General features: G+C 40.3%; 1 protein-coding gene across 1 annotated transcript in view; it reads right to left on the bottom strand.

The window, feature by feature from the left end:
• Window positions 1–24,079, bottom strand: part of sema3b (sema domain, immunoglobulin domain (Ig), short basic domain, secreted, (semaphorin) 3B) — a 93,881-nt gene extending 69,802 nt beyond the window's left edge. The window contains exon 1 of the mRNA XM_029505829.1: window positions 24,059–24,079. The gene's annotated coding sequence lies outside the window, so the exon portion shown is untranslated. The remainder of the gene's footprint in view (window positions 1–24,058) is intronic.
• Window positions 24,080–25,140: the final 1,061 nt, after the last annotated feature.

Raw genomic sequence — 25,140 nt, 5'->3', positions numbered from 1 at the left:
AAAGACTTGTAAACATGCTCCCAGTAGTGCACATGGCTCTCTATAAAGGTCTCAGCCTCTTCTATCCTTTGTTCTGGATAGTAAATGCTCAGTTCAACCTTTAACACTGCCTCCTCTCTCTCTCTCTCTCTGTCGCACACACACACACACACACAAACCAGACAGAAGGGGTGCCAAGTTCACCAAATCTCCACCATTCAACTCTTTTCAGGGGCGTGTTTGACTGACAGAACATTGTAACGCAGAGAAAAGGGAGAGATTAATGATACATTTTGTATGTTGCAGTGGTGGAACATACCAAGAAACAGAAAATGTATGTACATTTAAATGAGCATCCCACAAAGTCACCTGTCATTGAAGAAGGATAAATTATTATAGCATTGATATATGTGAGTTTGATGGGATGGGTCTGCTCATGCGGTATCAGAAAATCAAAATGTGATATTTCAACCAAAATATTTCTGTAACGTAAGAGTGCATTTGTCATAAGGATGACTCTGTCCTCACCTTAAACATGCTGTACAAGCTTTACATAGTCATGGGAATTTTAGAGACTCCAGTTAAGCCAACAAATCTTTAGTCTGTGGGAGAATGGCCACTGGATCATGGTTTGGACTTAGAGTAGGAAAGAAAAGATAAAAAAACAAAAATGTTGACATTGTCCCATCTAGGAGGGGGTAGAGACCATCTTCCCAAGTAGCCACATGAATAGTTTGCCAGAAGTTTGAAATGCTCTCATATAAAACTTTTTCACTGATTTCAGTAAGATTTTGGGTGGTGCCTGGCCAAATGATAAACAAATCACACCAGAACCTTTTCACAGGACTTGTAATAAAAATGTTTTTTTGACGATTATCTGCGGTTGGGTCACAGTGGCAGCAAGCAAAGCAAAGCAGGGAATTACAAACACCCCTCTCCAATGATGCTGTTCCTCCTGGGAGATCCCAAAATATTCCCAGGCCACATGGGTTATACAATCCATCCAGCGAGGTATGGCTCTACCCCGGGGTCTCTTCCCAGATAGCGACGCCCAGAAAACTTCCAAATGAAGGTGCATGGGAGGCATCCTATTCAGATGCCCAAACCAGCTCAGCTGCCTCCTTTTGGTGTGCAGTATCAGCAACGAAACATTCTCCCAGATTACCAAACCCAAAATGCTATCCTTAAATCTAAGCTCGGCCACCCTACAGAGAAAATCCACTTCAGTTAGACAGGCCTGCAATCTCATTCCTCTGGTCAGTACCCTGAGCCCCCTGCTGTTAAAGGGTTAGGGTTGACTGGTAAAATCAAGTCTTGCCTTCAAGTTAAGCTCTCTCTCTTGCTCCATCATGCTCACTCATGAACAAGACCCAAGATCACTTTTTATTTTGGGTAGCTACTAATGCACAATCCCCAGGAAGCAGTCCACCATTATCTAGCTAAAGACCACAGCCTGAGATTAAGAGGGACTGACTCTCATGCTGGTTAATTCGCACTCAACCACAAACTGGTGGTGAGCCCTGAAGGTGACATTCTCATGAAGCCGACACTAACACATCATCTGCAAAGAGCAAAGAAGCAATTCTGAAAAGCAGAAACACTCCTCAGCTCGGTTGCAGGTTACCCATCTATTCCCACCTAATGATGCACTCAGCAGACGAAAAAGATAAATATCAAAATACAACCTCAGTCCCAACACTGGCAATCCAAAAGCTTTTTTTTTTTTGTATTTATAATTCATTGTTTCTAAATTAGACTCAATTAATCTCTTCCAAATCAAAGAGAATCTACTTTATTGCTATCCTCTTGAAACCTGGAGACATTTTCAATGATGATTTTGAACATTGCAATGGAAACAGGACATAACCAATTTTTTAAAGGGCAATTTAAGGGTGGGCTTGCTCTCGAAGGCAACATGAATCTTTGCTTATTTGTTGTTTAAATGCAAGTCTATCCCTCTGTCCTCATCTCACTTTCTCTCAACTTGTCCTCCCAGAGCAGCACTCCTGCTCATATAAATATTTCATTACCAAAACTTAAAAAAAAAAAAAAAAGCCTGTTACTTTACACTTCAAAGACCCCAGTGTATGCATCACTCCATCATACACATGCATGCACACACATAAAATACAAATATATATAATAAGATTAATAACAATGAAGATGTTCATTGCACAGTGGCACTACACCACACTCACACATACAATTGCAGATGAGCAGGTATATAAACATTAGGAAAACTCAACACATTTTCACGTTTGCCTACAGAAAACAGAGATTTCCCCACTAAAACACACATGTACGCACACACACTGTTATGCACTGCAGGCCCAGGACTGACCAGGCAGAGGTGCAGGCAGAAACACACACCTCATTAATGATTTACACCATGAGGATGATAAGAGGAGAGCTCATAGATTTTGCTCTCCAAAACATCCCTCTAGCTTCCTGCTTGACCAAAATACAGATACCACGGAAGCACTCATGTTTATTCATGAAGATATTAAAAGGGGCCAGTGTATCAAAAAATAACATCAAATGTCCTGAAACTAAATCCCAGAGTTTTTCCCTTTGATTGAAAAAAAGAACAAAACATTTTTAGAGTTTTTAGATTTTTAAAGTATATCATAAAAAGAGATGTTGGAAGGCTGTCAGTGGCAAAGTATCATTTATCTTGCCAGTGACATATTGGAACACTGCATTGGTAAGAAAACCTAAAGAGCAGGTTATATTTAGGTCTCTGTGAAAGGAGTCTAATGTTTGACAGGAGGCCAAACAGTGAGGAAAGAATTCATTTTCTTCCATACCCCCCCTATAATTATACCAAATGATTCAACACATCAGCAGATGCTGAATGAAACACACTCTCTGACCGCTCATTGGATGAGATTTCAATGCCTTTAGGGGTCTTGTGTCAAAGGCAAAGGTTAAGTCAGAACTCACTTCTGAAATATGGAAGGCATGACTTTATGACTTTACTTGATACTTAGCCCCCAAAAAAGCTGAAAAGTTATCACCAAAATGAGTACAGTTCATCTTAGAGGACAAAGAAACAATGGCTCCAAATTAAATTTGAACCTATGCTGTACATTTGTGACACCAGATGACCAAATTCATCATCTGTTATTTCATCCTCATCTAACCTGAGAGACTCTCAAATGACTCACTGTCCTCTTGCATATGATTATATCATTTCAATCAAGGAAACCTGACTAACTACAACATTTAAAGCAATCCCTTCATTTAAAAAAACAAAAACAAAACTCATTTCCTCCTCTAGCAAAGAAAGGTTATTTTCAAGGGCATAAGGAACTCAGCCCATCTTTCTTCATACTGGTCTCTCGCAGGGCTTGTAAATCTACACAGAAAAATTTCCTTTCAAATTTGTGTGTGTGTGCGCATGCGCTCCCACACATCAACCAGGTGCAGTTGCAGCGTCTTATAACAGTCTAGCAGCCGCCTGTCAAAGCCTTTGTAGGCAGATAGAATGAACCAGAACTGAGTGGTGTGTTAGACTCATCAAAGCCTGCCAACACTCCACCTAAAATCATTTTACTGCTCTGGAGAGCACACAGCTGCGTTGATTGAAAAACCACCTGACCTCACTGACAGTGTGTGTGTGTGTGTGTGTTTGTGTATGTGCGAGAATGAGTGTCTGTGTGTATACAAACCTCAGTGTGAGTGACAGGTGGTCACCGGAGAGTATTTGTGCGTTGAATTGGAAATTGTGACTTTTTTTGAAGTATAGCTCTTGTCGTTACATTCCAAGCTCATATGTGGGATCTGCATGTTTTATGTGTGCTTGTGTGTGTTTGCGTGTGTGTGTGTTACTGTTGTCATGCAGTCTATGTAATTGCCTGGCTGGGAAACCCTCGACTTTCTGACATTTGAGCCCACAGCTCTCTCTCTATCTTTTTTTCTTGATAGGATACAGTGATCCATGAAAAAGGGAAAGAGAGCGACAACGAGGAAAGGAAAATGGAAGGGGAGAAAGAGAAGACAAAGTGCTCCCTGTCCTCCAGTATGAGTCCCAGAGTTCTGGGCCATTCTCTCAGGACTGGAGGTCAACCAAGTACTAGAACTGAGAGCCAGTGAACCACAGCACAGGACTGAACAAACACTCCCTGGCACTGATGAGCCCCCAGGAACTAAAGACAGGGAGCAAGTTAAAAGAAAAACCTAAATATATCGAGCTGATAGGATTCCTAAATTCCTAAAAGAGTTCCTGGGCCCCTGACAAAATTTGTGCAGAAGGAATGTAAGATTGTGTGAACTATAGTTACACAAGTCAGAATATTCTCAGACACACCAGCAGCATTTTACCTCTCATTTCTCTCTATATTTGTGTCCAAACATCCCATTTAAGGGGAGGACAGGAATAAAGAGGAGTCCAAAGGTAAACACACTTGGCCGATCATGCTGCACTCCCTCCATTCCTCATGAGATGCAGCGCCTGTAATTAGATAAACGGCCTGTCCAAACAGGGAACTCAGTGGCTACTGTACCTAAACTTCAGCCGTCCTCTGTCCTCCTCTTCCCTCCCTTCAGTTTCTCATCCGTCTCCATTATATCATTTTCCCCTCAGCCCTAAGCCCTTCATCTTGATTCAACTGTCCTTTTAATCATGCATTCTCACATTTTGCACTCCTTAACTTGCTACGAGTTGATTCTTGTGTTGGTTTGTGTGGGTGGATAGCAGGACAACCGGTGACCACTGTGTGGAGGCTCTTGGAAATTCAAATAATGAAATAAAATGAGTTCTGAATCGCCATAAAAGCAATACAAAGACCGCAGCAGCTTTAGAAAGACTCCAGCATAATGTGCTTCGACACTTTTTTTGATTTTATGTTATCATTTGACTTTGTGAACCATCCTTGACCTCCATTTTCGTCCCCTCCCTTATTTCCACTGCTGGTTTCGTTTCCAGCCCTGGTAGACTGAACGGCTCTGCTCTGTCAATCCCCTGCACAGCTCTTTATCTCCCTCAGAACTGAAGAAGCATTTTGGATGAGAGGCAAAACGTCTTCACACAAGATAAAGAAATCCAGTTGCTTCCTACTAAACACGCCAAGATTCTGCAAGCTATTACAAATGTAAAAGTAATTTCGGACTTCGGACAATCACATAATTTCCACTAACACACATAAATGTAAAGTATAGCTTTCTTTATATGAATTTGGATTTTGGACAATTCTTCGCTGCCCTGTCTCTCTTTCATCTTGACCTTAAATTCTTTGTTAGAACGCAGATTGGACATCTTTGCCAAGCAGGACTCTGACCTGGTGGTGTCATATGATCCTATGGACTTTCATTGCCATTGCTTTGTCCAATGGGTTTCATTTTCAATCCATCTCATTTCTTCCCTTGGTGTCACCTGGACACCTCTTAAAGACCGCCCTTAGCCCCACCCCCTGTTTTTGCAAGTGAGAACAATAACAACAAACCCAGCAGAATGTGAAAAGTAAAGAGAGCAATCGTAAAAGAGAGAGAGTGACTCGCCATTTTTTCCTGGGTCACCTCCTGACTGATCTGCCTCATTTATTAAACAGTAGCTGCTGCTGTGGCCTAGAAAATATATTCCATAACATCTAGGAGTTCTTGTGTTCTGACACATTTCAACCCACTCTAGACTGAAACTATTCATTAGATGAGCAAAATTGCAACAAAGTTAGTTTTGATTTGGAATAAAGCCTGAGGATTTTTAGAAGGACAAATAAAACCAACACCACCGGAAAGCTCCATGACATTCATTTACAAATATATTTAGATGTATTTTTTACGATCTGTATACAGGTATTGTTTTCAGGCAGCAGTGCGCAGAGACATAAAGTCTATGACAGTGACCTTCTAGATAACACAGCCACAACCACTATGACTGGAATCAGCTGAAATGAAAAGTGACCTTGTTCTTTCAGTGTAATGAGGAAAGGTTGGGGCTCACAAAAAAATTGGCCACATCCACACAAGAATAGACATGTTGACAGGAGGCATTTACCAGGAAAAATCAGTCGTGCAGTAACACAAAAGTCATACCTGTACCAGAGAACATTTCACATCTCCCATGATTCATCTATGAATTGGCAATGTGATGAAAGTTGAAGTCAAAGGGATTTTTTTTTTAACAGTTTTGATTTGGTTTTGTTTTTTCAGGAAGAGGTTTTATCTCGAGTCATTTATACAAACTGCTAAAATGTTTGTGATGTTATTATGGCAAAAACATTTGTTTGTTAGGCTAGCTTGCAACATCCACAACAATCGTGTGTATTTGAGCAATAAACATGAGCACAGCAGTATTTTTCCACACATCTTTGCTTTAGTGATGGGATCAGGACTGTCAATGACACAGAGGAGTGGATAAATATAAAAATGTGCACCTGTCCATTGCAAACTATAAAAACAATGCCAAATCCAAATTCATGACAATTAAAAGTCACAAATTCAAATGTAATGTTAATTAAAATATATAGGTACAAATTATTATTAGAATTACAAAAGTATTTTATGAAGTATCTTTACTTGGTCAAACAACTTTCTATATTTACAAGCTCTGTGTGTAACGTCATAGTCTGTTTAGTCCTTGTAGTTCATTTGAGCTGCTGTCCCTGTAACCTGTTTTACGTAGGAAAAAGGCCTACTAACATCTGCTGACATCAGGGTTTTGTCATTAGTGTGAAGTGTAGGCTACAACTGGCAGTCAGTCCCGATTATCAGGGATTTAAATATGACCTCTTCTTTGTGCTGTGACGTCTTTCAGAGTGTAAACACAATAAACAGTCTTGTTAGCGGGCCAGCACAGTGCTGTTTCACCAGAAACACGGCAGGTACAGCTCCCAAGGAGAGTTTTCAAAACACATAACTAACCAAAGCGTCTGACAATATTACAGAAGCAGTATAACAAGGATGACACACAAAGGAGCCATTTTGCTGTTCAGTGAATCTCTCCAATTGTATCTAATGTCAGTCCTCCTTGCAGTTGTGCGATGAGTATAAAAGGTGTAGGGGAGATGATGTGCCTCGATGGCATCAATGTGATCAATGAGTGCTGCTAAACAATGAAAAGTTAAATGTTATCGTAGGCTGTAAGTCTTTGTGTGCCAGTGTGTGAAGTGTTGTTGTAATGACTCCCTGTGAGCCATTCTAACCTATTCTGAATATTAATGTAAATGTGTGTGTGTACTCCACCCCATGCATGCCACACACACACACAGAGCTGTTTTGACAAAATGGACAGATAAGCCTGGTGCTCACAGACCAAATACACTGCACTGCACCGTGGGAAACAAGCACCAAGTCTGTGTGTGTGTGTGTGTGTGTGTGTGTGTGTGTGTGCCAACTACTTCCAAGCCTATGCTTCTTCATCTTCTACTGTCCAACCAAATTGTCTTCAAAGGTATCTTTGGTATATATCTTCATATATTTCCAATCTCTGTTTCTTCATCCTTCACTTCATTTTATTACTGAAATACAGTATGAATACAAACATGTCCATGAATGTGTGTATGTGTGTGTGTGTGTGTGTTTCAGCATTACTCAAGGACACTTAAATGCTGATAAGTGGCCCGACACAACAGCTCCACATCTAGAAACCTTGAGAGCACTCAGCTGAATTGTCTCACACGCTAACAGATAAACACGCATGCATTCGCATGTACGCACGCACGCACACGCACACACGCACACACGCAGCAATAGACACTTACTATGGTTATAAAATAGACTACTCTCGGATATGGAAGACAAATGAACACACAAGATAGGACAGCAGTGTGTACTCTTCACACATTCACAAACCACGGGGGTGACTGACTAAAAGTATGAATACACAAAAAGAGGGAAAGGGGAGAGTCCCTTCTTTCCCTCTTCTTTATTGTCTACCATTTCCATGTAAATCACTTATCTCCATTTTCATTATCTTCCTGTGTCCTTTTCCTCATCTCTGTCCTTGGCTTATATCTTTAGCTGTGGTCGGTCTTTTCTCAGGTCACTTTCACCTTCATTTTCTCTCTCACTGCCTCACTCATTCGTTCTCTCTCTGTCTCTCTCTCTATTGCCCTTGGCTCTCATCCGATGTTCTGTGTTCTGCCTGATCTTATTATCATCTGTGGCTTCTTTATACATGTCTGCTTTTCCTGCTTTACCCTCTTATACAACCGCCCATGCACACTGATATTGGACTTTGTGCTGATTTATTTCAGGTAGAAAAGATATTCATTAGTGTGTCTGTGCGTGTGTGTGTGTGTGTGTGTCTTTAGCCACATAAATGATATGGTCCCAGAAATGTAAAAAATTAGGAGTGGGAAGAAGATGTGAGAATATGAATGAAAGTATGAACATGTAGGGAGAGTTTCTTTGAATAAAACTGTAAGAGGAAAAAATCTTCTTAAAAAGTAAAAGCAAAATTTCTTCTTAAAGCGCCGAGTAAAAAGGTATATAACAAGATTGGGCTGATGGAAAATACTCAGATATTTCAGAGAGGTGGCCACTGAGGGTCTCTGCAGTACTGAGAAAAACATGAGTACGTTTAGTCTCCTAGAACTATTTCAGTTTTCTGTGCAGTCTCTAATTGATCAGAACAATCATTATTGTGAAATTGGTAGTTTTATGCATAGCAACAGTAACTCTTTTTTAAACTAATGAGTTCATTAGTTTAAAAGAGAGAATATGATGAAATATTGGACATCATGCTTTGTGCACAGGTGAAATATTCTCATTCCAATGTGGCGTTAGAGAGTCTTATTTTTGTCCCCGATATCAAATTTCCAACAGGAGCCAATTTTTCCTGCTTTGGTTTGATTTTTTTAATTAACTGGACGTAAAGTAAACCCTTATTATCTCCATTAAATACATTTTAAATCAGAATATCTGAAATAGAAAATAAGAAATGTTAAGGAAATTAAGGAAATACAAGATACATTTATGTCTACCATGTAAGCTGTTCAATCATTAAAAAATCCTTCAACAATTTTGATAGCAGACAGGAAATATTTGTTTCATTCTTTCAAAATGAGCTCACCCCTTTTCCCCTCAACTGTGAGGGTATACTTTTCTTTTATGAATAATAAATCTACGATCTGTGCTGTTAGTCCAACAAATGCATCACTGTAAATATGTCACTTTGGGCATTTCTTTAAAGTTACTGATTAAATCTTAAATGAACAACTTGATGATGGAGAAAAATTCAGATGAATGATAGTGAATGAAAAAAAAGATTGAAGACATATGGAATAATTGCAAACAAATATAGAAAGTTTATATATAATGAAAGCAGATATAAGCAAGGATTCACATATTCTTGGAAAAAAAAAACATTAAAGGAGGAGATGAGGAAGTAGCTGGATTGAGGGATAGAATGCGTTGGCCCCAGGGAGAGGAGGGGATGGAGACATTGAGTGTTGGTGCTGGGGGGGGGGGCGGAAGGGGAATGCTGGTTGTTTGGTGAGAGGATAGAAGCAAAGGTGGGATGAATATGGTTTCATGGAGGATGGGAGAAGTTGAATGTGTGCAGAGGGGATAAGAAAGTGACCTAAAGGGGAGAGAGCAGGTGCCAGGCGGATCGGATAAGAGATTGAGACAGAATAAGAGATGGAGAGGAGAGAGACAGAGAGATAGAGGAACTGGGAATAGATACCACAATTGTTGTGAGCTTGTGCCAGACATGATTAAAGACTTGGCCAAAAAACCCTTAAGCATGGGTAAAACCCTTCGCTGAATTCTGGGCGCTAAAGGGATGAGTGGGTGGGTTAGTAGGATCAAGAGAGAAAGAGGGAAAAGAAAAGAGCACGAGCAGGAGGGAGGAAACGAGGAAGAGGAGGAATGAGAGGTGAGGAAGATGAGGAGGAAGGTGAGGATCCCCTTAGGAGGCTAAATAGGCTTATGTAAGGCCCCTGCAGAGACAGATGAGAGTCACGGCCATTTACTTCTGTTTAAATGCACACGCTCGCATACACATGCAGAGCCAGTGACGTGCTGGCCGGTGTCCCAGACATCCCCCCAGAGTGGAGAACATGTACAGTACACACTGGCTCACTCAGACAAAGGCCTGGATCCACAGACACACTCTGTAAACACAAACAGAAATGCTTATACAGGAAAATGGTGGAGGAACAGAAAGTATATCAATGGCAACATAATAGTGTAACAACCCGATATACTGCATGAGGATGTCTGCGTTCACCAAGGATTTGTGGTGAGCCCCTAAAGATTTATTTTCTAAGGTGTGCTTTCTCAGGGCTTAGGGTCCGTATCTACTGAATTATTATATTGAATCTTTCTCTCCTTTTGATTTATTAACAATAAATTCTACCTCATTATTGCACTCTCTCTTTAACCCTAATGTTTGGAAATCATTTCAAAATATATTTTGTCTTTTTAATTTTAATGGTTTGTCCTGTATTTTGTAACTGCAAGATATATATAGATATATTATATATAATATATAAAAGTATGAGTAAAGAAATAATTATGTTCACGAAGTTAATTATATTTCCACAGGTCAGAGACTGCATTTTATTAGCTACAATAATTTTTTTAACAGATCAAAAGTTTAGTCAAATGTTTAAGAAGTCAGCTATTCAGAGGAGTGTTTGCAGGTTTAATGGCCTCCAGGTTTCAACATAATCTCACTGATTGTGTTTGTCTTTCACTTTGAAAAAATTCAGCTGCACTAGCAACTGAGATCATGAAACAAAGACTTGGCAACAAACACCATATGTAGAACTCAGGGGGTGTTTAATATTTCCCTTTTTGTTATGTTAGAAAGTTTTATGAAACATCACAAAGCTAAAGTTGAAGTTAAGGTTAAATTTCCCTTTTCCTGTCAAGTTTTAAAAAGTCCCCTTGTGTAATCTTCAGTAAAACTCCTGCCTCATTTTCTCAGCAGCACACAAGAGGGCCGAAACCGAACAACTTTTAAATGTTAATCCTGTCGTAAACTGAAACACCTGCAGGAGTATTAGAGAGGGAGGTGCAGGTGCATTCGGTAAATGAGTTTTAAGCAGGAGTCATGAAAAAAAAAAAAAACTTCAATCATACCACTGTATCTGTAGAGGGCTGAGGTGGGAGCATTTTTAGGATTTCACCATCTACTTACTGTGTCTCAAAGGCAACTTTTGCAATGAAAACACATAAGGTTTAGCAAAAGGTCAGAGGCTAAATTACTGACAATGGGAGATTTCAATGTGCCTCACATCATTTCAACAGCCACATCAAAGCTGTCATCAAGCTCCTTACCAACTCAAAAACATCAACAGAAGCCACCCAAAAGAACCAGGAGAAGCTCATCCATGAGTTCATCTCCAGTAGACCAGAGATCCAGAGATCCAGAGATCAGAGCAGCTTACACCAGTTTTAAAATCTTTACACCGGCTCCCAGACAGTCACAGAATAGATTTTAAAACGCCACTAATAGTTTACAAATCACAGAACAGTTTTTGGACCAGAGTACATCTTCGGTATGCACAGAGAATATAAACCTAGCATGACTCAGGTGAGCTAGTCCAGACCAGAGTCCTGACTAAACATGGAGAAGCAGCATTTAGCTTTTATGCTGTAAACAATTGGAACTGCCAGTGGAGGTTAAATCAGCATCAAATGTCCATACTTTTGAATTCTGGTTAAAAACATTTCTTTTCTCATGCACGAAACCTGCACTGTACTTCTGTTAACTTATCCAGACAGCTGCATATTCTTTTCATCATTTTAATTTAATTATTCTGTGATTTTATGACTTAGATTGTATCTTACTTTCGTCTGTATGTTCTCTGTATAGGCACATTGGATTGCTTCTTGTATGAAATGTGCTGCCTTTAAAAAGCCACATCAGAAGGCAGATGTTAACAGCTGTTCACAATGGCAGGCTGAGAGGTCTGCTGGTTCAGAGGAGCCAGGTGCTAATGCTTACCTGTACAAATATTGGTGTTAACACTCTCAGACAGTTTGAATCACTGATACAAACATAACAAAAAAAAAAGGGGGGGGGGTGTTGTTGCCTAATGTTAGTGACATAAATGGGGGAGCAAGCAGCATAACCAATGAGTAATTAGCATTTACCTTTTTAACTGCTTGTTGTCAGAATCTGACCTAGAATTAGGATAGCGTATGTGTAAGAAGTGGTTTATTGCCCTTAAACTACAGTCCAAGAAAATGTGCACAACCAAATATGCAAAAATGCTGCAATCAAAAAAATACATATATTTTCAAAATGCTAAACAAAACACCTCTGTGTCTCCACAGCCCTTCTCTGACCGCCCTGTGTAGAAACTTCTCCATTTAAAGGCCAGGCCCCTCCAACTGGACCATACCACCCTTAATTGAAAGCAATCAAATAATCAATTGACCCCACAGGTCATTTTACATTTTATAATCTAAAGGCAGTTATCAAAATATTCGCACAGAAATAAATTCAGAAACCCATTCCAACCCCACAGTTGGTCTGGTCCAGTAAAATGGGCATATTATTCAGGCACTATAAAAGACAGCCTGAAACAAGGCACAGGTCTTTTGTCACTGCCCAGCACCAGTAAGCACTGTGGTAAGGAAAAAAAACTACCTAATTAGATACAAATTTATAATTTCCAATCTTCAAACAATACAGAGATAAACAAAACAATAAATGTGTTTGTGTGATTCCTGAAACTTTATGGGCATAAATAGCACAGGAAACTTACTTTGATGTCATATGTAGCTCTCTGTGTGCAGCCACCAGGAACAGCATGCTACCTAGCTAACATGTGGTCTATATAATGGATGATGGTGCGGTATGCTAATGTGGTATGTTACCAGTGGCAGGGGAAACTGGCACAGTCATCGAGGAAGTTTTTGTCATGAAAGCTGGCCCCCTGGGCTGACACTGGAAGTTGGTTCCATAGAAGAGGAGCCTGATAACTCAAAGATCTGCCTCCTGATTTACTCTTGGAGACTCTAGGAACTACAAGTAAATCTCCACCTGGAGAGCGAAGTGACCTCCTGGGACAGTATGGAACTATGATGGCGCTTGGCCATTAAGAGCTTTATATGTTAACAGAAGGATTTTAAATTCAATTCTGAAATTTAACTGAGAGCCAGTGAAGAGAAGCTAGAACAGGAGACTTGTGATCCTTTTTCTTTTTTTTTACTTCCTGTTAATATTCATGCAGCAGATGCAATGATTGATACCATTCTCATATCTGTACAGTTAACATGAAGCAACAGGCCTCAGCCAGTTAGCCTAGCTCAAAGACTGGAGCCCAGAGGAAAATGTTGGCCAAAACAAAAATAAAATTATCCCACCACTATCCATGGAGCTCACCCGACATAATTTCTTGCGTTTGTTTAATTAACAGATAATCCTGAGTGTAAATTCACATGCCACTTTTATTGTAGCCTTGACTGGAATCCATGATTCCCTGGACTCTCTGCTGTTCAACTTATTGACTCACAATGACAGCAAGATTCATCCAACAAACGTGGCTACATACTTTTGGTCTTGTTCAATGAGACTTCAAAAACATAAATTTGGATGGAACCCTTGATGATTCAGTGATTTGATTAAAAACAGTTTCTATAGTTAAGCATGCGCTTGATTATGGAAAAACAAAAATCAGTGACTGCTGCACAAAAGACTGAGAAAGTTTCCATCACAAAAAGACACAAACATCTTTTCCACATCAAATGCTGATTTTCACACACACACACAACCATAACAGAGTCACCAGGCAACTTTTATTAGGCATCAGAGGATGATATTCACTAACTCTCCAAATCTAAAGATAGTCCACGATGATTATGTAACAGACAAACACAGATATCATCAGCAATGGCCATCATGCTCCCTCTTTCTCTGCCTCCCACACACAGAAACAAACAGTCTTTACCCTCATCAAGATGTGCAGATATGGACAAAGTTAGACCGAGGAAAGAAAGCAATGGTCATAATAAACAAACTTTATCTATAACAGAACTCATGGAGACATGTCATGTGCAGCAATGAGCTCATCCCTTTACTGAACCAGACTGAGGCCACTAACACTGATGTCATCTGGTGATACACAATGGGGCTGACAATTACACACCAACACCACAGACCACACCAAATGAGAAAGTAACAACCAAAATGAATCAAACAGGTGGTGCTGCAAAAGATGAAGTCAGTCCGATAAACCTGTAATTTCAAACAGAGTGAGCTTGTGAACACAGATTTTTTTTCCCAAACGCAAAGAGAGGGGGCACAAAACTTCATTGAATTTCTTTGGTTTTATGACCAGACAAACATCCTGAGTTATATGTTGATTCCTTGTGACAAATTGCTATAAATAGCTCAGAAAAACAATACAAACAACATGATTCGCTGAGGCCCAAACAGTTATTGGTCAGAGACACCCACCTCGTTCCTGACCCATGAGAGTCTGCCATTTCTGTTGCATGACTTCAGCCAATAGAGGGAACAATGATTCATTTAAAGATGTCAAAACTGTCTTCATATTTCTTCCCTGTCATAACTCATTTCATGTCTGTTATATTATTTTGGTTTATATTCCTTAAGTGCTGTAATTCACTCAAGATTGCTTTTTGCCTGTTTGCACCCTCTCAGGTGCAGAAGTGTGTGTGTGGCTTCACGCACATGGGTCATATTATGCTAGCCCCATAAAGGTAAAAGCAGGTTTTAGTTTTTAAAACACCATACCAGATGATAGATTCGTAACAGCTCAACAAGACCCAAAAACAATCAGTAAGACAGGCCTGAAAACTTGTTCCAGATCCATCCAGAACATCAGCACCCCTTTAGTCTATGTGGTGGCCTACAACGTTTAATGAGCCCTAACTAAAGCCCCGAGTTCTGAATAATGTCATACCAATACATTTTCTTTGATATTTCTCAGTGTGCTGAGTTCATCCAGTTAGCACCAAAGCCCACCCGTAGAGCGTGTTACTGTAGCACAGGAAATGGGTGTAGTAGTAATATCCCAGTATTCATCGTGTGCATAAAAACATGGGCGAAAACACAGGTTTTAAATCAACAGGTTTATGTAAACATTTTACTTTTTAATTTACATTCTCTTGTTCAGATGGGACAAGATTTGAGTGCAGTCACACAAATGTCACTGAATGAGCATACAAAAACTTGCTGGATGTTATGGCATTCTGCCCATCCAGTCGGGCTTTGAGCCAGTGGTCCAATGGCTGATCCACATTTATTCTCATCTGATATCAACTAAAACCAAAGGTGATATTGCTTAAACCAATACAGACAACAATGCATTTTACAAAAGCTTAATGTGTGAAGAGGGAGGTAAACAAACAAACAAAAAAAAAAGAGATAGAGTTTCAAATTGTAGTTTGTATAATCGTCCTCAATTAGGCTTAATTTAGGTATGATGCAAATTAGCCACAACAGGTAATAATGGTAGAAAAATAGTAATAAAACAAATGTTCCCATCTTAGGTAAGTAGATGATTTTATTGATGCCAAAACTATTCTAATTCAATGTCAAACAGAGCTCAAGCTTTTCGCTTAAAACACTTCAGTCGGAGAATTCTCCACTATGACCCCACTCTACTATTCCTATTGGAAACCAGTGCTTGCAAAAAGTTCCTAGGTATGTATTGAATACACACAAACTGGCATTGGGGGAAAAATAAACAATCGCTTGCCGCTTTCTGAATTGAAACGGTTGGTCAATTCTAGAATGTTGCCAATTTTTTTTTTTTTCTATTTTATTTATTTACTTATTTTTCAATTTTTTGTGAGTCGATGCATGAAACAGAATCCACATCACATGACACATGTAACTTGTAATTTTTAAATGGTACAGACTTCCACTAAGGTTTGAGTTTGAGGTTTCAAAGGGTCAATGTGAATTGGTCATTTCATTTTCTGAGTTTTCTTTATGCCCACTGTAAATCTCCCCTTCTCTTATACAGCACTCAATCAGCTACCTTTTTAAATTCACACCTGCTTCCTTCATTGCTTCAAACTTTCATCTGGTCCTAAAGTTTTCCTCTAATCACCCCATCCGTTCCACTTCACCTCTTCTTGAAAGTGAAAAGGTCTGTGGCCCCATAACATAATAAACCCTCGCTGTGACCTTTAGATCATTCCTCACCCACCGCCATCTCCCACTATCACCTATCCTAACAGAGCTTCTCTATCCTCACCCCCTCCTGTTATTTCATTTTTTTGCTTACTTTCCTCTGTCATGCTACAGTACCATCTTGTTTTCCTCCTTATTCACCCCTATTTTTTTTTGTACTTGCTTTTGTTGCTGTCACATTGATTCTTTCTTTCGATATCCGAGCATGGTATTTTTCCTTTTTGTATTTTATTTTCTTTGATCTTCTTCCCTAATCTATCTTAGAGGGGATTTTCTGTCTGCTTTACACTGTTGGCGTTACAGTATGGTGTGTGGAGCCTTGCACCTCAGAACCACCTGCATCTTCAGAACAGACAGGAGGTTACTGGAGTTAAACAGGACTTACAATTGTTCTTTTTTTCATGAGAAAAGAAATTGTTGCAACCCACCCAATAATCCAAACCACCCACAACAACTCCCCTAATCATATCATAATGATCGATAATGACTGTTAAGTATTATAAACACAAGAATGTTTCACCTTAGCTTGGCTTGTTGACGCTGGTAACCATGGTAACCAGTCCGGGCTAAGAGGAGAGGCGGAGTAGTTGAACAAATGGACCGGATTTATTCAACATCACAACACAGGACTTTTAAGAGTTTCATCACACTGACTATAAAGCTTACAGCGGCTACAGCTGCCGTTACTTCTCACACCATTCACCGGAGAGAGTGACAAACACACAACACAACACGGCTACCTGCTGACCACGTCACACATTACCCAGAAGCCCACCTGCTTAAAGGGGAACGCTCAGGTCACACTGCAGCGGCCATGACACAAGTGAACGAGAGACTCAGGACAGAAGACCCTGAGTCTGATCCCCTAAAGTGGAGCTGTGTGGACATTAACCAGCTGTTTTAGCACAACATACATTTCAATATAGTTCCCCATTGCTGGGCCTATTTTGTGTTTGTTAACCTTTTATCATCTAATCTCTACAAAAACGATCTGTGTGTCTGTCATGTCGGAAGTAAAGCACACTGCAGTGTAAGAGGCAGCATGTCTGTGTGTCTTATTGTTTATCTGTTGTGTGATGCATTTCAGTGAATTTCCCCGAGGATGAATAAAATAGATATTTGTCATGTATGTCATATTTATAATAAAAACTACATTTAAAAAATATTTCTGTATCCCAGTTTGGTATGTAAATGAAAAATACAGATGGAGGATGCTGAGCTACTGATTTTTTTTCTTCCGTTTAAACTTGACTGACGGTAGGAAAATGTCCAGTCAGCATCAGTCCGGTGATCAGAATAGAAACGAAAAGAAAATAAGAAAATAAAGGGTAAACATTTTTCTAAACAAATATTTTTAAAAAAAGACGGTGACGGTGAAGCTGGGACGAGAAACGTAGAGCGAGGTAAGAAACAGCGCAGTTAGCTTGTAACGTAAGCTAACTGGCCAGCTCTAATGCTAACATCCATTAGCCTAGCTTGTTTTAAAGCCCGACACAAAATATTATCTTTGACAGAAACAGCTGAGTTTGGTAGCTCCATCAGAAAAGAAGAGACGGAGAGGAGAGGGCTGCAGCTGAGTCAGGTAACAGTGAGGGGATTTATTTAAGCTGTTGGCGTTATTTCCGCACAAATATATTGACCGCAAATTTACAAGTACGCCACCGCTTCAGACACAACAACACACACAAGGACCGGGACATTAGCGTTAAAGAGTTTTTGTGCAGAGAGACAGACCTGTATTCAGCTGTGACTGATGAGGAGTTGGACCGTGTTGTAAGCGATATCCACAGTAGACATCCAAACTCTGGTCATCTGAATGCAAGAGGTGTGCGCGATCCGGGGAATAATACGGCCACGATGTAAAATGTAGAAGGAGCCGATCGTTATGGAGAAATAATCCGGGTAGGATGAGGATTATACATCATGGCCATATTCTTACCTGCAGTACGCACAGAGGTGTGCATGATGTAAAAACATTTAAAAACAATGAACAGTAATGTTAGATTAGATCAAAAGTAGCGAATAATGAGAGCATCAATAGAAATGTAGTGGAGTAAAAAGTATAATATTTGTACTTCAAATGTAGTGAAGTGAAAGTAAAAGTATCCCCCAAAAATAATACTCATGTAAAGTACAGATACTCAAAAACTGTACTTAAGTACAGTACTCAAGTAAATTTACTTCATTACTGTTCCCCCCTGCAACCAACTATCTGAAGTTGTTGGTTGGGCAAAAGAATAAAGGACGTCTTCCCAACAGGAAGTATGCTGTTACCACTCATGAGTCAAATAATCAGTCTACTGAATGAAAGTCGCCATGGTTACTGCAGACGGTGAAAATTGGGGGGCAACACAGAGTTAGATTTAGTTAACAGTTGCATGTCGGATATAAACATTAAGCACCCTCATTATAATGATGATTGAAGGTAACGTCAATCTCTCTTTCAGTCCGGTAATAACGGGTCACTGTGGGTGTGCAGCCACAGCACCTCCAGGTAGAACACCTGTAAAAGGCTAATATGGTCTTTTGAATTTTGTGGTACAACTCTGTATTGAAAATCGTACTGTAAGAAACTTGATCCATAAATAATAATAGCATCAGGATTGATTACAGTTTGTCATATATTCAAAGCTTCCAGACTAAAAAGAAAATACATGAACACAGTATAAAGTATAAAGAGGCTGCATATATCTGACAGAGGCCTCAGTATCCTCAGACCTGCTTCAAAAGCCCCAATGTCCAACTCAAAGTTGCCGCTGTCAGAGCTCATCTGAAATCATGTGAAAAGGACAACATAATGACTCCATAAGTGAATCTAGTGATAAATTAACATAAACCTTTAACCACAATACAAACAGAGGGAGTTTATTTGTGATTTAGTTCATTCATCCACAGAGGAAAAATTAACAGAGGTTACGTGATCTGTCTCTAGTCAAAAGCTAGAGAAGTTGAGGAGCCACAGCTGTGACGATGTCCCCTGAGCTGATTTAGGTTCACAGGTGTTTCACATCACATGTGCACAATGGCATTGGATAGTGAGCAACATAGCTCACCTGTGTAGAAAGCTTTAAAAAGCCACACTGCCCTCCCACTCCGTTTGTCTCGCCGATCTTAGAGGCGTCCTTGTTAGTTATGCAAAGGTTTAGCTCTTTGGTTGTGCTTCCCCCCCATCTCTTTCTCTTTCCAACACCACTGTGTGTGAGGCGGCTCACTACTTTATTATGTTTTGTTGTAACCTAAAGAGTTCATCATAAAGCTTTTGCTCAGCACACCCAACTTTCATAGTGCCCAACAGCAAATGTGCCATGTGCTTACACAGTATCTGATAGATACTGTGATGAATAGAAAAACCATTGAAAAAAATATAGGATGTGTAGCTTGTGTCTTTGAAAATATAAATCACTGTAGTCTGGGTAGTTGTTCCAAATTTATCCCAGAATCTCATCCAGCTTGTTCTGTAATGTGAGTGAGGCTGCTATATTTAATAGGTCCTGTTCTGGAGAAATGTCACCGGCAGCGACCTTTCCCTCACCTTATTCATTCATGTTTCACCTGACCACATTTTTTCCTAATCTCTTCCTATCAGCTTTTTTTTTTTTTTGTCTTTGCCTGTATTTTCCACAATGTGAGCACTGCTCCTCTCCTCTGGAAACCAACTACTCAGCAGCCCTGGCTCCACCCTCAGTTAACCCTATCTCAGCCAACAGTGGAAAGAAAATAATCTAGGGAGAGATATTTTAGTTTTAGTCTCCATACCTTCAGTGGGTTACCTTTCTACATGTAGTTATATGTAGGTTACACCTTTGACCTCTCAGCTGTTGTCCAGATTGTACATCTGTGTCTTGCCTACACTTAGCAGTTACAGTATAGACTGGGTGGTGCAGTGGGTTCAAACGTCAGGCTCGAGTCCTTCTTATGTGGAGTTCGTTTGCTCTCCTTGTGCTTGTGTGTGTTCCCTCAGGGTGCTCTGCCCTCCCGGGTGCAGTGAGTGTGCAGGTTTAGGGCTATTGGTGACTCTAAATTGCCTGTAGGCCTAAGTGTGAGTGCGAATGGCTGTTTGTTTTAATATGTCTCTGGGTGCTGTGACAGCCGTGGGCCTTTGGCTTCTACGTTTGTGTCCTAAGTGTTGTTGGATTATTGAGCTCCGGCCATCTCACTGGGGAGATTGGTTCCACCTGGATGTAACGTTTTAAAAGCTGGAGGCTTTCCAAGATGGCTTTCTTCCCTTTTGGAAAGCTGGAGGCTTTCCAAGATGGCTTTCTTCCCTTTTGGAAGGCTGGGGCCTTCCCGACTTTCAGCTTCAACTGGTTTGGGTTTGATGTGTTTGACTGGTTCCTGAAGCTTGATGTGGTTTCTGTTGTTTGCATTCATATCATGTCCAACACTCCCATTACACCACTGACTCTCTCTCACAACATTGCCTTGGTTGAAGTCCATTTAATAAATCGGTTTTTATGGTCCTCCCTGTTTTGTTGTCCTCCTCTGCGAGGTGGGTATAACACTTGCAACCTGTCCATTGTGGCATGCTTCTGGGTCACAGGGGTGCGGGAGCCAATCCCAGCCAATGTTCTGGACGAGGGTGGGATACACCCTGGACAGGTCACCAGTCCATCACAGGACCAACACACAGAGACGATTTATAAGAAGCTGATTGACTTTGAATGGTGCTATGGGTTTTAAATGGTATAAATCTGCACAAGAAAACATCTTACTGTTGCTACTTTTCTGACACTGACAAATGTGTGCGGATTGTTTCAGAGGGCCTCACAGAATACCTGACACTGCAGGTTGACCTTAACTCTCACCCTAATCTGTTGCCGTGATGAGCTGTTACATGCTCCAGTAGGTTTTTGTTGGAGATCCAGAATTTGTCTGCGGTCAGCAACTTTGAGAAACCCCCCCGGTTTCTCATTCATATTATACTTTAAGCTTTCCAAGAACATTCTGATTTTAACGCAGCACAATTTTTCCTTTTGCTGATCCATGTGCTGCCACTGTCAGTTTGAAATAATTCTGACATTTAAGGAAATGTGTGGCATTTCAGATGCTTCAATACTTTTAGTTTCAGTCTCATGTTGTCTTTCACAAGAGAACCCAACATCCATGCATCAGCTTTCTGTTCTACTCCATTTTGAGATTATGCTATTATTGCTCACTATCCAGTTTATCCACTCTCTGAAAAATTCTACATTAACTGACTCTGAAGTAGTCCAATCAGTGAGGTAAGAAACATCATCTGACTTGATTTGAATGTTGCCACAATATAGAAAATCAAATGAATAATGGATGAATGTCACAAATGAGTGAAAATGGACTGAAGGATTAAATATATATATATACACATATATATATAGAGTGACTGAACCCATTAGTGAATTCCTCAAGAAGAAACTGATCTGAATCTCATCTGTAAATATAAATTAACCCTTTGAGTGGTGTTGCAAGTCCTGCCTTACCTCTTTACCTCTACCTCTTCTTTTTTTAATCCAAGCGTCTTGCTATGTGTCCTACATATTTGTGTACCTCAGCTTTTCTTGGATTTGTATTGTCAATTTGTTAGGCTCATTCATTCTTGTTTTAATCCCTTCTTTCTTTTAGGTTTATATAAAAAATGTTTTCATCCTTGTCTCTTTCTCATCCCTGAGACTAAAGTGAGACTGAATGCATCTTGGTTGACCATTTGTGTGCAGATTATTCCAGCTGTGAATCCGGATGTCACTTAACCCTAGCCCTGTTTGGACCAATGTAGAGGCTGTGTCTGAATGACACTTCATCAGAAAGTGTTACATGAAGCTCTGTACACAAACACGACAGTTGTTAGCTGCAACTGACCAGAGATTGGTTGAGTCATCTTTGCCTTCTTTAAAAAGGCAGATCTCTAACAGATTATTGTACTGGTTAAACTGGAACAAACTTTTCCCCAGACATGGCATACTGGCCACCAACCAATACTTCTGGGATGCAAATCAACCTTTTTTACATTTACTTTCCATTGTTTTCTGCCGCAGTTTTGTTGCTTTCTATATTATTATTATTTATTATTATTATTATTTTGTTCCTGCCTTCCCCACATCAGCCTCCTGACTCGATACATCTCATTGATCATTTGCCCGTATAAACAGACATGACCTTGTTCTCTAGCTCAGATTGATTCCATTAATATAACTCTGGCTTCAGATGTTAAACTGCTAACCAGTTTTCTTTTTTCCTCTCTTCCTGCTTTGTCATTTTTTGCTCCCCCCATATGGCAGTAATATAGCAGTACTGATGTGTTTAAGCAGTCAATATGTTGCCCACTTTTCACACTCCCTCTCCATATGGCAGCATCTCTGTTGAGCCTGTTAACCTGCTCTGTAACCCCCCCCCCATGGTTTGAGCAGATGTCTGCCTGCTCCACCCATTAGCAGTGATGGCTAAAATTCTCCACTCTTTTCTTGCTGTGAATTTCCGATTTCTTTTTTCCATGTCACTCTCAAACTTTCCTTCTCTGCCTGTTCCTGTTTGACCAGTGACCATGTGTCGACTATTAAAAGCAGTGAGTCATTTGGAGTTAGGGCAGTGTTCACAAAACATCCTAAAGTTGAAAGTGTCTCCACAAACTGAGGAGGCAAATGCGACAGGAGTGCCTCATGTATTTGTCACGCAAGCTGTGTGTCTGCTCTGATCTGGTAGGATTTTAACAAAAACCAAGGCATGTTGCAGCTGCCACGCACACGAAAAGCACACTTATGTCTTGAGGACAATAATAGCATGCTAGGCCTTTAGCATTGAGTAATTCAGAAATCATATTGGTAATGGCAGTAAGTTCTAGGTAAGTAAGAAGGTGTCCAAAGGTGTCAAGAGTTCAGCCAATTGTTTTCTTTCCCTGCTCATTGCATCACTCTGCCTCCCACTTTCTACCCCGCAATCATCTCATTTCCTTCATCGGAGCTGCACCACCTTTTTCCACAGCGAACCATCGTCATCCTCCGTCGGCCTTTCCTTTATATACACAAGCTTTGTTAGTAGCTCACCGACACAGTGTCAGCTGTCCTGTAGAGAAAGGATGGATTTTCTCTCTACACTCCACCCTTTTGAGCATTCACTGCTCACAAAAAAATTAAACACACTCCAACATAATTGTACATAGACATGTACACAAACAAACAGTTGTCTATAGTTTTAAAGTGACACAGCTGGAAAAACAAGTTGGTCTTTGGCTTTTAACTGTACATATTGTTGGCATAGCCCTCCTACAACATTCTCAATTCATCTATACAGTAATGCTCCCATACTTCAATATACAACTACAAAAAAGAGAGTTATTAAAAAAAACAAACAAACAAAACAATCAGTGTTGGAATCATTTGAACGAACATTGCACCCCATGGACCTATTTTCCTATTTCACCATTTCTTAACCGTAAGCTGCAGAATCAGTGGCGCCAGTAACACTGGTAATTTCAGAATTGTCAGGAAGCAAAGTTACACAAGCTTCTTATGTCAAATTCATTGTTGCAGATTCCTCCAGTTCTAGCCTGAGAAATTCTAATGCCTTTTCATGTTTAAGCAGTGTAAGCCTACAGTATGTAATTTATCTTTAGCAGATAACGCAGATCCTTAGCATTAGCAGTGACAGTCCTCCTCCGTAGTAACTCTGGACAGTCATTCATCCCATTATGTACGTGTAGCATTGTGTTTGTCCCTTAAATTGTTACACACACGCCATGCTGTCCGACTTCTGCACCAACATTGGAATTTTTACTACTACATTCTTAAAATCGAGGTGTGGGCTAAACTTTCTTCATATATCATATACCATACTTGAGAGCTGTCAGTGTCTGTTAACATAAGTTGCCTGTCGTGTGTTTCATTTTGAAAGCACTGCTTCCATCTCATCACTTCCGGTTTTATTTTGAAGTCTTACCGCTGTGTTTCTATCAAGTTTCTTGCCTTGTTCATTGTTTGCCCCACCATAGTTGTTTGCACCTATGTCTAGATTCCTTCCTTGTGTATTTAAACCTTGCTCCCCTACCTTTTGAGCTAGATTGTCGCAGTCGTATCCAGCCGTTGTTTCCTGTTCCCTCATATACCATAGACCAGTTTTTGTACTGTTGCCCTGTTCGGACTGTGTTCCTGGTTGTGATCCTTGCATTGGAGTAAAAGACAGTTTTTACTGCAATCCTGCTGGGTCCTGCGTGTGTCTGTTCCCTGGTCATGGCAGGAGCTTTCTCTTGTAGGCAGTTGGAATATGTTGCATTCAGATATGCAGTCACAAGCTGACTGCATCTCTCTTTAGACAGCACCCACTGACATCGTCCTTCAGGCTGTCGAATATTGACATGTCCTGTGAATTCAACCGTTTCCCTTGTGAATCCTTGTTAATTTGCAGTCAAATTAAAGTTTGACTGAAACAAAGTCAGGCTCAGAAACCTGTTCACTTCTCTGGCACAGAAGGTAACGGGGAATCAGTCCAGGGCAAAGTGCTGGAAAGCCCTGCATCAGGGCTAAGAACAATCAAGGAGTGAGTGAGCAGAAGAGGCTTATATACTGACTGATTGGTGAGGTGTGCAGCAGGTGAGGGAAATAGTCCTGAAGAGTTCAGGTGAACAGAGATTGTGACACCTGGAAACTGTGGGTGGTCTGAGTCCTTTGCTTTTTTCCCAGTAGAGGTGAAGTCTGAAGCTGGCAGATAGCGTTAAGGCTATTTTGCATTTGCTGGCTCATTCTGGAGATTTCATCAGAGGACATGCTGTTGAACATGGTGTGAAGGAAGGTGGTAACTCAGACTCAGACTTAAAGAGTGTATACTTATTTCTTTCCCTTTTTGACATTCCATTGAACTTCAGTTGATCTATTCTTTCTTGTTCCTCTAATTTCCATTTGAGCTGTCTCATACTTAAAATGCCTTTTGCAGGGAGACCATTTCTTCAACCCAGACATCAAGTCCTTCACAGCTATTAGTCCCATAATTTCTCAGCATGTACTGTACATTTTCTAGCCAACATCTCCGGTCATGATACCTGGACAGACTTTTCTAAAAAGCAGTACTATTTTTCTCTCACTATTAGTGGAACAAATTCTAGGTAATCCCAGACCAGAGAGGCTCCAGACCTG

Source organism: Echeneis naucrates, chromosome 7, assembly GCF_900963305.1.
Source record: "Echeneis naucrates chromosome 7, fEcheNa1.1, whole genome shotgun sequence".
NCBI classification, from domain to species: Eukaryota; Metazoa; Chordata; class Actinopteri; order Carangiformes; family Echeneidae; genus Echeneis; species Echeneis naucrates.
The sequence above is the reverse complement of the archived record's forward strand: the minus strand, read 5'-3'. Positions and strand labels throughout refer to the sequence as shown.